The sequence below is a fragment of the Eschrichtius robustus genome, chromosome 11, assembly GCF_028021215.1.
Source record: "Eschrichtius robustus isolate mEscRob2 chromosome 11, mEscRob2.pri, whole genome shotgun sequence".
In the NCBI taxonomy this organism is placed as follows: Eukaryota; Metazoa; Chordata; class Mammalia; order Artiodactyla; family Eschrichtiidae; genus Eschrichtius; species Eschrichtius robustus.
Genome location: NC_090834.1, coordinates 79,098,521 through 79,112,628, shown reverse-complemented (window position 1 = coordinate 79,112,628; position 14,108 = coordinate 79,098,521). Strand labels below are relative to the sequence as shown.

The 14,108-nt window shown below is 36.2% G+C and overlaps 1 pseudogene; it reads right to left on the bottom strand.

Moving 5' to 3' along the window:
* Positions 1-10,719: 10,719 nt before the first annotated feature.
* On the bottom strand, positions 10,720-11,707 carry LOC137771806 (small ribosomal subunit protein uS2-like; annotated as a pseudogene).
* Positions 11,708-14,108: the final 2,401 nt, after the last annotated feature.

Here is a 14,108-nt window from a genome sequence, read left to right as displayed (position 1 = left end):
TAATAAAAAAAAGAATAGTTTTCCTGTGTTCTTGGTTAAATAAAAGGCAAGCAGTTTAATATAAATTCCTTGGAATTGTATGCTTCTTCACTTAACTAATTTTCAGCACACTACTGAAATACCAATATACTGATGAAATTTGTGGCTATACCTTGTGCTTGTTAACAAATTATCGTTGATGATATTTTCAAGATTTATTTAAAATTACTTATAATCTTTTTAAGTGTAATTTTTATTTTGTACCATCTTCTCCTAAAGCAGAACTACAGAGAGAAATTCACATAAGATATTTGCTTTCACATATATAAGAATAGCATCAATGAATCTATTTCATTAAGCAAAGCAAGAAAACTATGCAAGCTTAATGTTAATTATTAATGCATTTGACATGAATCACGAACCTCTTAGATGAAATTCAGGCAAATAGTTACAAAACAGATTGTCCTTGAAACACATTCGCAAAGTCAAAATCCTTGGATTTCCTTTAAGCCAACAGGGGGAGTAGATTTTTCTTAGGGATTCTGTTACCATATCTCAGAAGTATGGATCTAAATACAGAATCGTGTAAGAATAGTACCCAAATAGGCCAAATAATACAATGAATATGCATACACTGAATGGATAGCTGAAAAAAATTTCAAAAGTAGCTAAAACTACCATTATTAAATTTAATATTTATCAAATTATATTTTACTATGAATTATAATAAAGAAAAGGATACTGGAAGCAGCTTTCTCTTATTTTGTTGTGCATTAAAATATATATTTCCTATTACAATACTGAACAAGATTTTTCTAAAACTCTGGAATGCCTCGAAATAGTATCTACCCCCAAAGGTGATCAACTGTAAAAAGGGAAAAAAGAAAAGTCATTAAACTACTTTCTTCCAAACAAAAGATTCAAGCTAGTCAGCACTTGACTCATCAAGTGTTTTTCAAAATATCTAAGTTTTTCAAATATTTAGTGAACAAATTCATTAAATTTAATTCACTTAGGGATATCCATTATTTTGAAATTCCAGAAAGTTATATAAAAAATAGAAGTCAAACAAATATCTGTGAAGCTAGGATGGTGACATAAAAATGATTTTTCCAAGCATTCCTGCCTAAGTTTCACCCGAAATGATTAGAGATCTAAACCACTGGCAAACTTGATTGTTAAGTCATATATGTGTGTGTGTGTGTGTGTGTGTATATATATATATTCATATATACACATATATATGAATGATACAAATCCAACACAAAAGCATTGTTTGTAGAGTAAAATAATTACATTCACCTTATTGAAATCAATGTCATTTGGCTCTCTCCTCCATTCTCTTGATAAAAGTGTGAGTGTTTAAATCAGAATTACTGCTAATATTAATTTATTCATACTAAAAATATTTATTTAGTGTTAAAAATTTCACTAGGTTCTGGGGCTGTTCCCTGAAAGATCTCACAAGCTGCATGGGAAATAGACACATAAATACAATGACAGATACTTCTGGGTGAAATTGGACAAGTTAAGTAACCCAGCCTGGGAACATAAAGTGTACAGAAAAGATTTCAGGAGGTGATATTTCCTTGTCTATCTTAATACCTGAAGAGAAACTTAGTCCTGTAAAAATGATGACAGCCCAGGAAATTGGGTGGGGAAGGATGGTGGCACTTGGGGAGATCCCAGCCAGAGGAGACATCTTGAGCAAAGTCATAAACAAGGGGAAAATGTTGTATGTGAAAAATTACAAGAATTGTTGCTAGGCTACAATTTAGGCTATTCTTAATAGCTACACCCAATATAAGAGACATATATTTAGATATTACTTACTAATCCAACATATTTTCTTCATGCATGGTCCCCAAATCCAAACACTGAACATGTACTTTTGTGACCTTACTTTCACCAGATTTATCTTTATGCAAGGAAATGTTAGTAGTTATACATATGACATTAATTTAGGGACATTGAAAAAGTCTTCCATTCTCTGGACACCTTCCCTTACTGTAAATATTTTCCATCCAATTTTAGCCTTAAATTACATTATTAGGCAATTCTTTCTCTAGTAGAATTGTCCCCTTTATCCAAGCACTCTTAGCAATAAAAGGAGAAGGTTTCATTGACTATAACTAACGTGTGTAGTGTTATAATTTATGAATGACTTTCATTTACATTATCTCATTTATTCTTTGGAATGATTTTTCAAAATAACATTTCATTCCCAGTTTTTTTTATCCCCAGTTTATTGAGGAGGGAAATGAGATTTAATGAATTGCCTGAAGTCATGCAATCAGTGATGAAGAAGCAGCGTGGATTAGAGTAGTTTTTCACCATTTAAGATTTTGTTAAAATATTGATTCTGATTCAATAGCTCTACAGTGGAGCCCAAGATTCAGCAATTCTAACACGTTCAGGGCTGCACCCGTGGATCACGATTTGAATGTCAATGGTGTCGAGTATGAAATGTGAAATCACCTGACCTGCGTTTGGGTCCTGGTTCTGCTGATTAGCGTCCCTGCCACTTTGAATCAATTACTTAACTTTAATAAACTTTGGTTTCCTTATTTGTACAAATGAAGGCTTGTAGTAAGTGATCTCTATCAGCCCTTCCACTTATAAAATTCTATGACTTTTTCATTAACTTATTCATTGATGTAGAACAATATTTTCTTCATTTCTTCCACCCTAAGATTTTTTTTATTGTATATGAATTAAACAGCTAATAGTGAACTGAAAAAAAATGCCAATGATATAGAGAAATATGTTCCTTTCTGAAAGTTCTATTTTCTTACATATTTAAAGAAGTCAATTTATTGTTTGTGTTTTACTGAGTATTATTAAGTTTTGTAAGCAATTGTTTAAATAATTGTCATCATAGTATTCTTTGAAATTTACATACGATGTTACCCAATAGCAATGTTATGTTTGTATTTCTTTATATCTTTGTGTTAGGAAATACTTTTGGGAGATCATTTAAATGTCTTGCAAATGTTGCCCTCTGGTGGAAGGATATGTTATTATTTTAGAAGCAATTGTCTTTAATTATGTAATTAAAACTGTTTTTCTTTCTTTCTTTCTTCCTTCCTTTCTTTCTTTCTTTTTCTCTCTTTCTCTCTTTCTCGTTCTTTCTTTCTTTCTTCCTTCCTTTCCCTTCCCTTCCCTTTCCTTCCTTCCTTCTTTCTCTCCTTCTTCTCTCCTTCTCCTCCTTCTTCTTCTTCCTCTTCCTCTTCCTCCTCTTCTTCTCTTCCTCTCCTTCCTCCTTCTCCTTCTTTTTGGCACTTGTTAAATTAAAATCTACACCTAAAAATATGAAGCATCCTCTGTGGGCAATATGTTTGCAATTACCTGACCAAATACTAAATGTCCTTAGAAATAACTTGGTTGTCTGGGAGTCCCTCAGTTAATGAAAGAGTCATTATAAAGAAACTTCACTCTGTTAAGATTTAGAAATGATATGGTAATCATGGGGTAAAAATGGGTTAATGTTTTCAGTCCCAATAGAATAAATTGTGATAATTTTTTAAGTATTTTGAAATAGTTATATAAGTTTGATAAGTTTCCTTTCTCATCACCAAATATACATATATATATATACTATATATACTTAAAGGCATTATAATTAGGGCTATTTATAAATCACTGGTAAGGTGTTTTTTAGGCAAATTTATTTCAAAAAATATTTATCAACAAATATTCACTCAACAGATATTTGCACTCATTGTGGGCTAGGTTCTCTCTAGGGTGTAGTAAACCAGTTGACTCAGCACAGTTTTATAGCTTTTCATAACAGTTGTACAGCATGCACATTCCTAAAGAGAAAACTGTTTTGGAAAGGTTTTTTATAGTGTGGCTTTATTTGACTTTGAATACTTAAATCAATGTTCATTCTAATTACACCCTTCTTTCAGGTTGAGGCTATACAAATAAGCTCTAGGATTCATCTGTGACATTTTTCTTACCAAGGGTTTTTAAGTGGACAGTTTTTTGTTCAGCTTTATTTGACTTTGCAGTGTTAGCCTCAGAGACATTTCCAAGAAATTATGATTATACAGTTTCTTGAGAAACAGAGATAGAAGAAATAATTTAGTTTGTCTTACCCACATCTGTGTACATAACTCAGTACTTTGCACTGCTATATTTAATGGCCTAATATAAATTATCTTTTGATTTACCTGTGATCTGTCTGATTTAAAATATGGAAGTAGGGAGTTCTAAGTAAACTGTAATCTTAAGTATATATATTTAACTACCAGAATACATGTATATAATCATATATGTAATGTGTCCTTTTTGTGTGCATCTTACTCTTTATAATTTACCATTAGAAAGATGTATACATTTTATTCCATTTCTTTCTTTGTGTACCCAAGGGGAAAAAATTCTCATTCACTTACACAACATTGTGCCTTGGAAAAACCCAAGTGTTGAAGTGAATGAAGACCAACTATTGCTCTTCTAATGCCAGAAAAGTATTCCTAGTTTTGAATCCCACACTATATACATAGAGCAATGTGATAAATTACAAAAGGACTTTGAAAGTATTAGCCTCTTCAAACTCTCAAAAAACTTTTTTCTTAAAGTAAAAGCTGTGATTGTATAAGAGAATATTGGGGAAAAATTAACAGAAAAGAGATACAACTTGTAAAGAGAATTAAAGAAATACACACTTCAACATGAAGGAGTCTAAAACAGAGATCACCCTGACTTAAGGTATTTTACAGACTAATAAATAGATTAAATGACAAGTAATATGTAATGTTCTTCGGGTCTGATGAAATATTACCTAATTGAAATCTCTCTCTCTCTCTCTCTCTTCCTCTCTCTGAGTCCTATAGGGATGCTATTTTGCTTTCATCATCCTGGGTTACTGATTCCCTTTGGGTACCATTATGCTTATCATTCCAGATTATAGAATATGGTATTCCTTGGAAGAAAGCATATAACATTATTGAAATCACCCACTTGGCTGAAAACACCTAGAGATTGTCTGTTTAACTTCTTCACACTGTTTTCTAAGTCATACTGTGAGAGGCAGAAGGTGAAAAGATTTCATTTCTAGAATATTTAAAGTTACCCTTTCCAGAGTAAATATCTGAATACATAGTAGATAATAGGATAGAATATTTAAAATACAGAATATTTAACTGCTATAAGCATACTCTAATCATAATTTTGGAGAAGGAACAACAAAAATGTAATGAAATGCAATGGCAGCTAGAAATGTTTTCTAACTGCTGCCCTCTAGTGGTCAAATAGAAAATTTTCTTTGACCTAAAAAGGCTAACCTACAGCTGGTTGATTTTAATTATTTCAAAGTCAGAAGGAAAACATGTTTCAAATAATATTTATATTATATGTATGGCTTTTTTCCTAATACAAAGAATAAAAGGGCACTGATAAACCAGGATTGAATAACTGTGCAATTTACACAATTTTTTGTGCCTGCCGGTAGGATTATAATAATAGTAAATACACCATTATACCGTGGTGAGAACCACAGTGGGTAGGTTTTATTGTGTAAAATGGAGAGGCTGTGGTCATTCACTGAGACTCTGGATACAGAGTGCCAATACGTTCGGTCATTCATTGTGGAGAAGCAGAGTCAGAGCTCTTATCAAACCATACCTGAAACCTGCCCTCTTAACTAGACTGATCTTCCAAATTTTTGAGTCAATGAACCCCATTTAATTAATACTTAAGCCAATTGGAGTTGGAGTTTCCATTACTTATGACTCAGAGTATTTTGATTTATCACCTTAAAAGTATTTTATGAATGGATAAATGGATGAATGGAAAAAGGATAGATAGACAAATCCAAGGTTTAGAATATAAATTAAAAGTACTGGAAAGAGGGAAGGGTCATGTAAGAATAATTATAGAACAAAATATTAGAAAGGCAGAACAGGGTAAGACAAACGATAGCCTTAAATTTCAAGTTAATCCAATTAAATGTTTATTAACATTGCTAAGTCATAATTACATGCTTTTACTGGATACCGGGAAGAAGAAATAAATAAGACACGTATCTTGCTCTCAGAGACCTCAGATTTTAATTAAGAAATTTAGATTTTTTTCTTATGGATAATTGGAAAAAAAATTTAATCATGAGCAAAGAAATGATTTTATCAAGCACAGTAATGTTCTTAGAAATTTATCAGGCAGCAGTATGATAAACTGTGTGGAGAGAAGATGAAGGCAAAGGGGTCTCAACTCAGAAACTAACTACTGTAACAGTCTGTGTGTGAGCCAATAAAATATTTTTTAAAAATAGTCTCCTTTCCCGTATGATCATCAGACTTTTAACTCATTCAGGGATTGGGGAAAAGTTATCCACAGACACGTAGATAGTACAAAAGAGCCATCATTAGAACACTTGTTTACATCAGTTTGAAAATTATGGACTCAAATGACATTGGGAGATTGCTTCTGTGAGATAACTTAATTTCTAATAAGTATATTTTATTTCTCCCTGGCCCACTCTCCTGTTTCATCACTGGCATGACCCCAGACATTAAAAGAGAAAAATTAGCACATTTATTTAGTGAGTGGAGAAAAGGAAAATGTCAATGGCAAATGGCATCTATCAACAGCCCTTACTCTTCTACCCTTGGGCCCTTCACCATCTAAAAATTCCTCCTCAGGACAGATGCAGCTAACAATGGATCTGATGTGACTGACTCCTTTTAGACTGAGATGACTCAGGAGCAAATGAACCCCCATTCTTTGGCCACCTGTATTTTCCTTTTAGGGATAGTGCTCAAGGTCGAAATGAGTCTTGAAACAATATCAGGACGTGCAAATTAACCCGGCTATTTGCATGGAGCTCAGCTTTCTTATAGTGCTTCCTATCCCAGAGGCTATAAGATCAGAAGAGGGTAGATGGGGAGAGGAGAGTAATTTTCAATAGTTCATGACTTCAGATTCTAGGGAGGCAAAATTTTGGTAATAACAGAAATTAAAGCACTTTTCTACCATAGCAAGTAAGACAATACAAACATATCTCTAATGCATTATACATTTTACATTTAGTTTAACTTTTATTTTGTCAAAGTGATATATGAAACTAGATTTAGAAGTCAAACTTTTTTTTTTTAACAGCAGCAGTCCTTTGATTCATTTAACCTACTGACAATTCTTGCTACTAAGAGGTACCACTTTTGTGGAGAAGATTAAATGAGTGTGTGTGTGTGTGTGTGTGCATGTGCGTGTGTGTGTAAAGGATAAGGGAGTTCCTGGCATAGAATAAGTAAGCATTATATGTGTCAGCTATTATAATCATTACACTGCTGTTGGCTGATGTTCAATTTTTGACGTCTATTGACATCCTCCTTTGAAAGATGAGGAATTAATTTTAATTCTGCTTTACACTTCTCTCTTTCTCTCTCTCTCTCTCACACACACACACACACACACACACAATTGCTATCCCCCATTCTCTCACTAATTTTATTTAAATAAAAATGTAATGTTAATATACCAATCAAAATAATAATGACAAGAAACTCTCACAGGATCACACAGTTTAGTGGCAGAGTTAGAATTCCAACTCAAGCCATCCACCTCTCCCTGCTCACAGCCAAACCATAGGGCTACTTTGCTTTCATTTCCTTTCTTATATACCATTTTCTTTTCCCTAGAGTTCATAACTGTATCCTGCTATGTGTTGATGTTGTTTTATTATGTTTCTATATTCCTGTCATTAATCCATCTCAAAACATACCAAGAGAACTAATTTCTCTTGATATAATCAAACTCATCAGGTAATCTATTAGTTCCTTTTTTTCCCCTGGATACATTTCTCCTGGAGCTTTCTGCCCTTCAATCTACACTAGATGCTTTCTAGTTCTGTCATATAGATGCCAACCCGGAGTCCTCAGTCACCATCACTCTGGGGGGCTTTCCATCTCTCTTCTGTGTCACCTTCTTGCTTTCTGGATCCTATATCCTTCCTGGATTACATACTCCCACAGTTTCCTGAACCAGGAGCCTGTTTATGTATATAAACAGGGGCCTGCTATTTATTTATTTATAACAAGTCTTGTTATTTGAAACCCTGCAAATGTGAAAATTGATTTTTTCTACCTTCACACTTGACTGATAGTTTTGCTTCTATGAATTCTAAGTATTGATACTATATTTTTTGATGGCATTGTCTCATTGCTTTCCATCTTCTAATGTTGCTATTGGGAAGACTAATACCATTCTGATTCCTGAAGCGTTGTGTATGTTTTTTTAAAAAATCCTTCTCTGGAACCATTATGGTACTCTATCTCTAGTGTTCTGAAAATTTAATAAGGGACTTTTTTGTTGTCTTTGTGCTTGTCACTAAGAGGCAGAGCCTTGTATGTCCTTCAAATCAAGAAACATTCTTATTTAATCTTCTGGATAATTTCCCCTCCTCCTGTCTACAGGAGTTCTCCAAGCTTTTTCCTGGCGAAGATTAAACATCTGGTAACCAGCATTCTAGGAGCTGAACTGAGAAAGGAGCTGGGGATAGAGTCTTACTATTCAGTATGAAAACTTTCATTTTTTCCTCCTGACTTCAGTAAGGCATCTCATCTCACCCCAGACCTCAGCTACACCTCTGTCCTTGAGGTCTGGGACTATATGATCACCCTGCAGAGATACATTTCCATATCCTTCCATGATAGGTGAGGTCCATTTTCTTGTCTGCTTGTCTATGTAGGCTGGGGTGGGTCTAACTCCTCTTACATATACAATTGCGGCAAATCATCTTTTTTTAACCCTCAGTCAATCATCCTGCTTTCAGAGTTACCTGGTTATTTCAATTCCCAAGCTTTTCCACAGTTCATGCATGAATTAGATGAGTTCCTTTTGGCTTCCACTGAAAGGCGTTTAGAAATCACCCTTCCCCACTCTCTAGGTCACTTTGCATTTGTCTATCAGCTTTCCATCGTCTAAAAGCTGGGTAACATCTTCTAAATATTGTTGCCTGGTGTCCCATTCTCTTTTTTCCTGGGGGTTTATAGCTTTTTAAAAAACTTTTTCACCATCATTTTAGTGAAATGTTTGGAGAAAATGAACACAAACTATATGTTCAATTATCCAAATTTAACTGGAAATCTGTGTCCATTTTATATTTAAAACAAAACTCAGTTGAAAACATGTCCACACAAAAACCTACACTTGAATGTTTTTAGCAGCTTTATTCATGATTACCAAAACTTGGAAGTAATCAAGATGTCCTTCAGTAGGTGAATGAATAAACTGTGGAATATTATTTAAATACAATGGAATATTATTTAGTGCTAAAAAAAACATGAGCTATCAAGCCATAAAAAGACATGGAGGAATATTAAATGAATATTACTAAGTGAAAGAAGTCAGTCTGAAAAGGCTACATACTGTATGATTCCAATTATGTGCAATTATATGACATTCTGGAAAAGGCAAAATTATGAAACAGTAAAAACATCAATGGTTGCCATGGGTTATGGGGTAGGGAGGTTTGTGGGGGAGGGATGAATAATTGAAGCACAGAGGATTTTTAGGACAGTGAAAATATATCATATTGTTGGATGCATATAATTATACATTTGTCCAAACCTATAGAATATATAAGACCAAGAATGAACCCTAAAGTAATCCACAGACTTTGGGTGATTATGATGTGCCAATGCAGGTTCATCAATTGTAACAAATGTACCACTCTGGCGGGGGATGTGGATGACGGAGGAGGCCGTGCGTGTGTGGAGGCAGGGGGTACACGGGAAATCTATATAATTCTCCTCAACTTTGCTGCGAACCTTAAACTTCTCTTACAAAAGGCCTTAATTAAAAAAAGAAAGAAATCCCTACCTTTACTGTGTAAAACTCGAAGCAGGGCCCGTGTTTCTCTTTGTCAGGCATAGATAAAACACAACATTTGGGCTTCCCTGGTGGCACAGTGGTTGAGAATCTGCCTGCCAATGCAGGGGACACGGGTTCGAGCCCTGGTCTGGGAAGATCCCACATGCCGCGGAGCAACTGGGCCCGTGAACCACAACTACTGAGCCTGCGCGTCTGGAGCCTGTGCTCCGCAATAAGAGAGCCCGTGATAGTGAGAGGCCCGCGCACCGCGATGAAGAGTGGCCCCCGCTTGCACAGAAACGAAGACCCAACACAGCCAAAAATAAATATAAAAATAAGTAAATTTAAAAACAAAAAAACAACACAACATTGATCACAGAAAAAATTCTAATGTTTGAGCCTACACCAGTTTTAAATTTCCTCATTCAGATCAGAGTTAGATGATCTCACTCAGAATGTTAAAGTATCTCCTCTCTAATGAAGCCTACTTCTCTATCTCCATCTTAATGGTTCTCATTCTTGCTCTATACACACCAAGAACACAGGCCAAGCGTGAGGGCCTTTTCACTGGCTCACTATCATATTATCCTGTAAAATTTTTTCTTTGTTCTAGATCTTAATACTACCTAAAAATATCTTTTCTCCTGCTTATCTGTTTTAGTTTCCTGTTGCTGTAGTAACAAATGAACACAAGCTTAGTGGCTTAAAACAACACAAATATATTTTCTTTGAGTTCTGTAGGTTAGAAGTTGGACACAGTTCTCATGAAGCTAAAATCAAGATGCCAGCGTGGCTGCATTCTTCTAGATGCTCTAGGGGAGAATCTGGTCCTAGTTTTTTGTTGTTGTATGTTTGTTTTAAAGAAACATGTTTATTTTCAGTCAATCGTATTCCATTTTTCTGTGGAGGAGCCTGTGGAAGAGCAGCTTAAGACCACTTAGTGGTCGTTCCTCCTACCAATTCAGTGTCCTGAGCACTGGGAGCTGCAGACCAGTCCCCAGGGGCAGGCTGAGCCCTGCAGTCTGGCCTAGGGAACTGGTGAATAGGCACAGAGGGCACCTGTGCCTTCAGATGCAGGATCTGTAACCTCAGATGGAGTGGCAGTAAGTTCAGGGGCTGGAGTGTTATAAACACGCTTATAACCAGAGTGTTTCTTTTTTAGTGTACTACACATTCCAACAAATTGGAGCACTCTATCGCTAACAAAAGCCCCATTCTCTGTTTTTCTGCCTTTATGTTCACTGTTACTCTCACCCTGAAATTCCTCCTGGGTCACATCCTTTCCAGCAGCAGCCTACACTTCCTTTTCAATCTCTTCAGGATTCTGTACAAGTAGAGATAAGGCATGACCTCTCATGGGTGCTCAAGTGGTACCACACATGCACAGAACTTCCTGGGCCAGTGTCCACCACGTCCAACCCACTGTTGTTGCAGACGATGGCATGTCCACATAGCACAGAGGAGAATCTGTTACACAGAGCCATGGCAGACAGGTTAGCATAAGACAGCTCTGTAAGAGGCTAGTGGTCAGCCCTGGGGTCAATAACCACCAGAAGACGTGGTTCCTGGAAGGCTCCTTGGATCTGATTAGTGAAGGTTCCGGAAGCAAAGTGGACAGCAATAAAAATGGCTCTGGTCACAGCAGCAAACTTCAGCCCAGCCCTGTGGCCAGTGTTCCTGGAGGATATGACACTGGTATCAGCCAGATTTTCAATGGCAACACTGGTACAATCCATCAGAAAAAGTTTCTCCCAGGTCCTCTTCAGATTTATGATGTAGATGCCATCACCTATTTCCTTTGTAGATGTATATTTATTTGGAAGTCAACACTGGTGCCACCTAAGTTCATTCCTGATGCAAGAATTTTGAGGACAAACTCCTCCTTCATTTGCAGGATAGCAAGGGCTCCAGACATTGTGAAAGTTTTCCTTTAAGTTATGATGTAAAACCAGGACATTTTCATATGAATCCCTGCTTGGGTAGCACAGAAAGGCTCAACAGGTTTTGTTTTGTTTTTGTTAAACGTCTTTATTGGAGTATAGTTGCTTTACAGTGGTGTGTTAGTTTCTGCTGTATAACAAAGTGAATCAGCTATACGTACACATACATTCCCGTATCTCCTCCCTCTTACTTCTCCCTCCCACCCTCCCTATCCCACCCCTCTAGGTGGACACAAAGCACCGAGCAGGTGCGGTTTGGACTATGATTTGTTTTCCGAGGAATGTGAATGGATTTTGCCCCTCTCTCTTATGACATTTGGCTCCTAAATGGATCTTTGGTTACCAGTCTGTGCCAGTCTCCAGTCTGTTTTTCACACTCCGGTGGGATTCATCTCCCTGAAGCAACAATCGGATCATTCTACTTGCTTTAGCACAATCTTTCTGAACTTCAATCTCTTCAAAGAATAATTTCCCAGTTCCTCCTGACACTTGCTCAAGGGTCAACAACTGGTCTGAATCTACCATTCCAAATCAATTTCCCGTGTTTCGTTTTTAGTGTACTACACATTCCAACAAATTGGCGCACTCTATCGCTAACAAAAGCCCCATTCTCTGTTTTTCTGCCTTTATGCTCACTGTTACTCTCACCCATAACATCCTTTTTCCTTGCCTTTCGTTCATCAATGCCCAACATTATTCATCATTCAAGACCCAGATCAAACGTATTCTCTTTAATTAAGTTCTTTCCTTTATCATCTCACTGGAAATTGAGATCCAGCCCTGACGTTGGCAGAAATGTACAACCTTGAAGAAGGTAATTAAACTTCATCATGCTTCAGTTTCTTTATCTGTTAAATGTAGTAAGTTATATCTACCTTTTGCATATTAAATTATTGTGTGTAAGCCATCACTCACAGTGCCTGTCATATAAGTATTTAATACATGAGAGTGATTATTATTATTATTAATCTATACTTTTATATGAAACCTATCAGTTTCTGCCTTGCAGTCTTTGAAGGTGGATCCCATACTTGCATCATGTGCATTTTTCATAACTCTTGTCAAAATATCTAACAGTATAAACAGTGAACAAGGTTGAATAAATAAATAAATCCTCCTAAACTTTATTACAAGGCTCCCCTGTGGCAAAGTGTACTGTATTATTTCCCTAGGGCTGCCATAACAGATTACCATGTATTGGGTGGCTTAAAGTAACAGAAACTGACCCTCTCACAGTTGAGGAGGCTAGCAGTCCAAACTCAAGGTGTCAGCAGGATTGGTTCCTTCTGTGAGGGGGAAATTGTCCCATATCTCTCCTCGTTTCTAGTGTTTGGTGGCAATTTTTATAGTTCCTTAGAGTGTAGATGTGTCCCTCCAATCTCCGCCTGTATCTTTACATTGCTTTCTTCTCTGTGTCTCCGTGTCCTCTCTTATTACAAAAAAATCAGTCATTGGATTTAGGGCTCACCCCAAATCCAGAATGATTTCATCTCAAGGCCCAAATAAGGTCACCTTCCAAAGTTTGGGTAGATGAATTTTGTGGAAACACTGTTCAACACACGACAAGTATGTACAAGGCTCCTTCCCATTTACAACAAATTGTAATCAAGAACATAAATTCTAGCTAGACAGCTTAAGTCCAGGCCCTGTCCCACCGTTACTGGATTGTGGCTTTGGTTACATTACTTAACTATACCCAGTTTCAGTTTCTGCATGAGTGAAATGAGGATAAATAATAATATCTACCTTAAAGAGTTTCTATGTAAATTAAAAGAGGTAAGCTTTATAAAGGACTTAGTATAGCCCGGTTGTTATTAATCAGTCAATAAGTCTTGGTTTCTTCTTTTATTTATTTGTTTATTTTTATTGAGTAGGTCTGTCCACCTGGAAATCTCACTACCCCTCCCACTTTTTACTTGACGAATTCCTTCTAAATATTTGTGTCTCGGCTTAAGTGTCATTTCTTCAGGGAGGCATTCTCTGACATCTCAATAGAATCTAATAGTCCTCAATCCCTTTTCTCATTCCTTATCACAATTGTGTAATGGCTGGTTAATGATTATGATCAAATAGTAATTGAATACACTTTAGCTAATTAACCTTTAGTATCTGACTCCCCATGGAGAACTCTCTTTAGTTTGATACGGACTCAGATTGCCTGGGATTGAATCCTGGCTCCTTCCCTCTTCCTCCTTGGGTGAGTTCCTTAATCTGCTCAAGTCTCAGTTTCCTCATATGAGATGGCTGTAATAACATTACTTACATCAAGCAATTGTACGCATCAAATGAGATCCTGTATGTAAAGCATACAGCTCACAGTGCCTGGTACATCCAAGTGCTTAAAAATGGCTATTTAGTATTAATATTTTTTTCAGT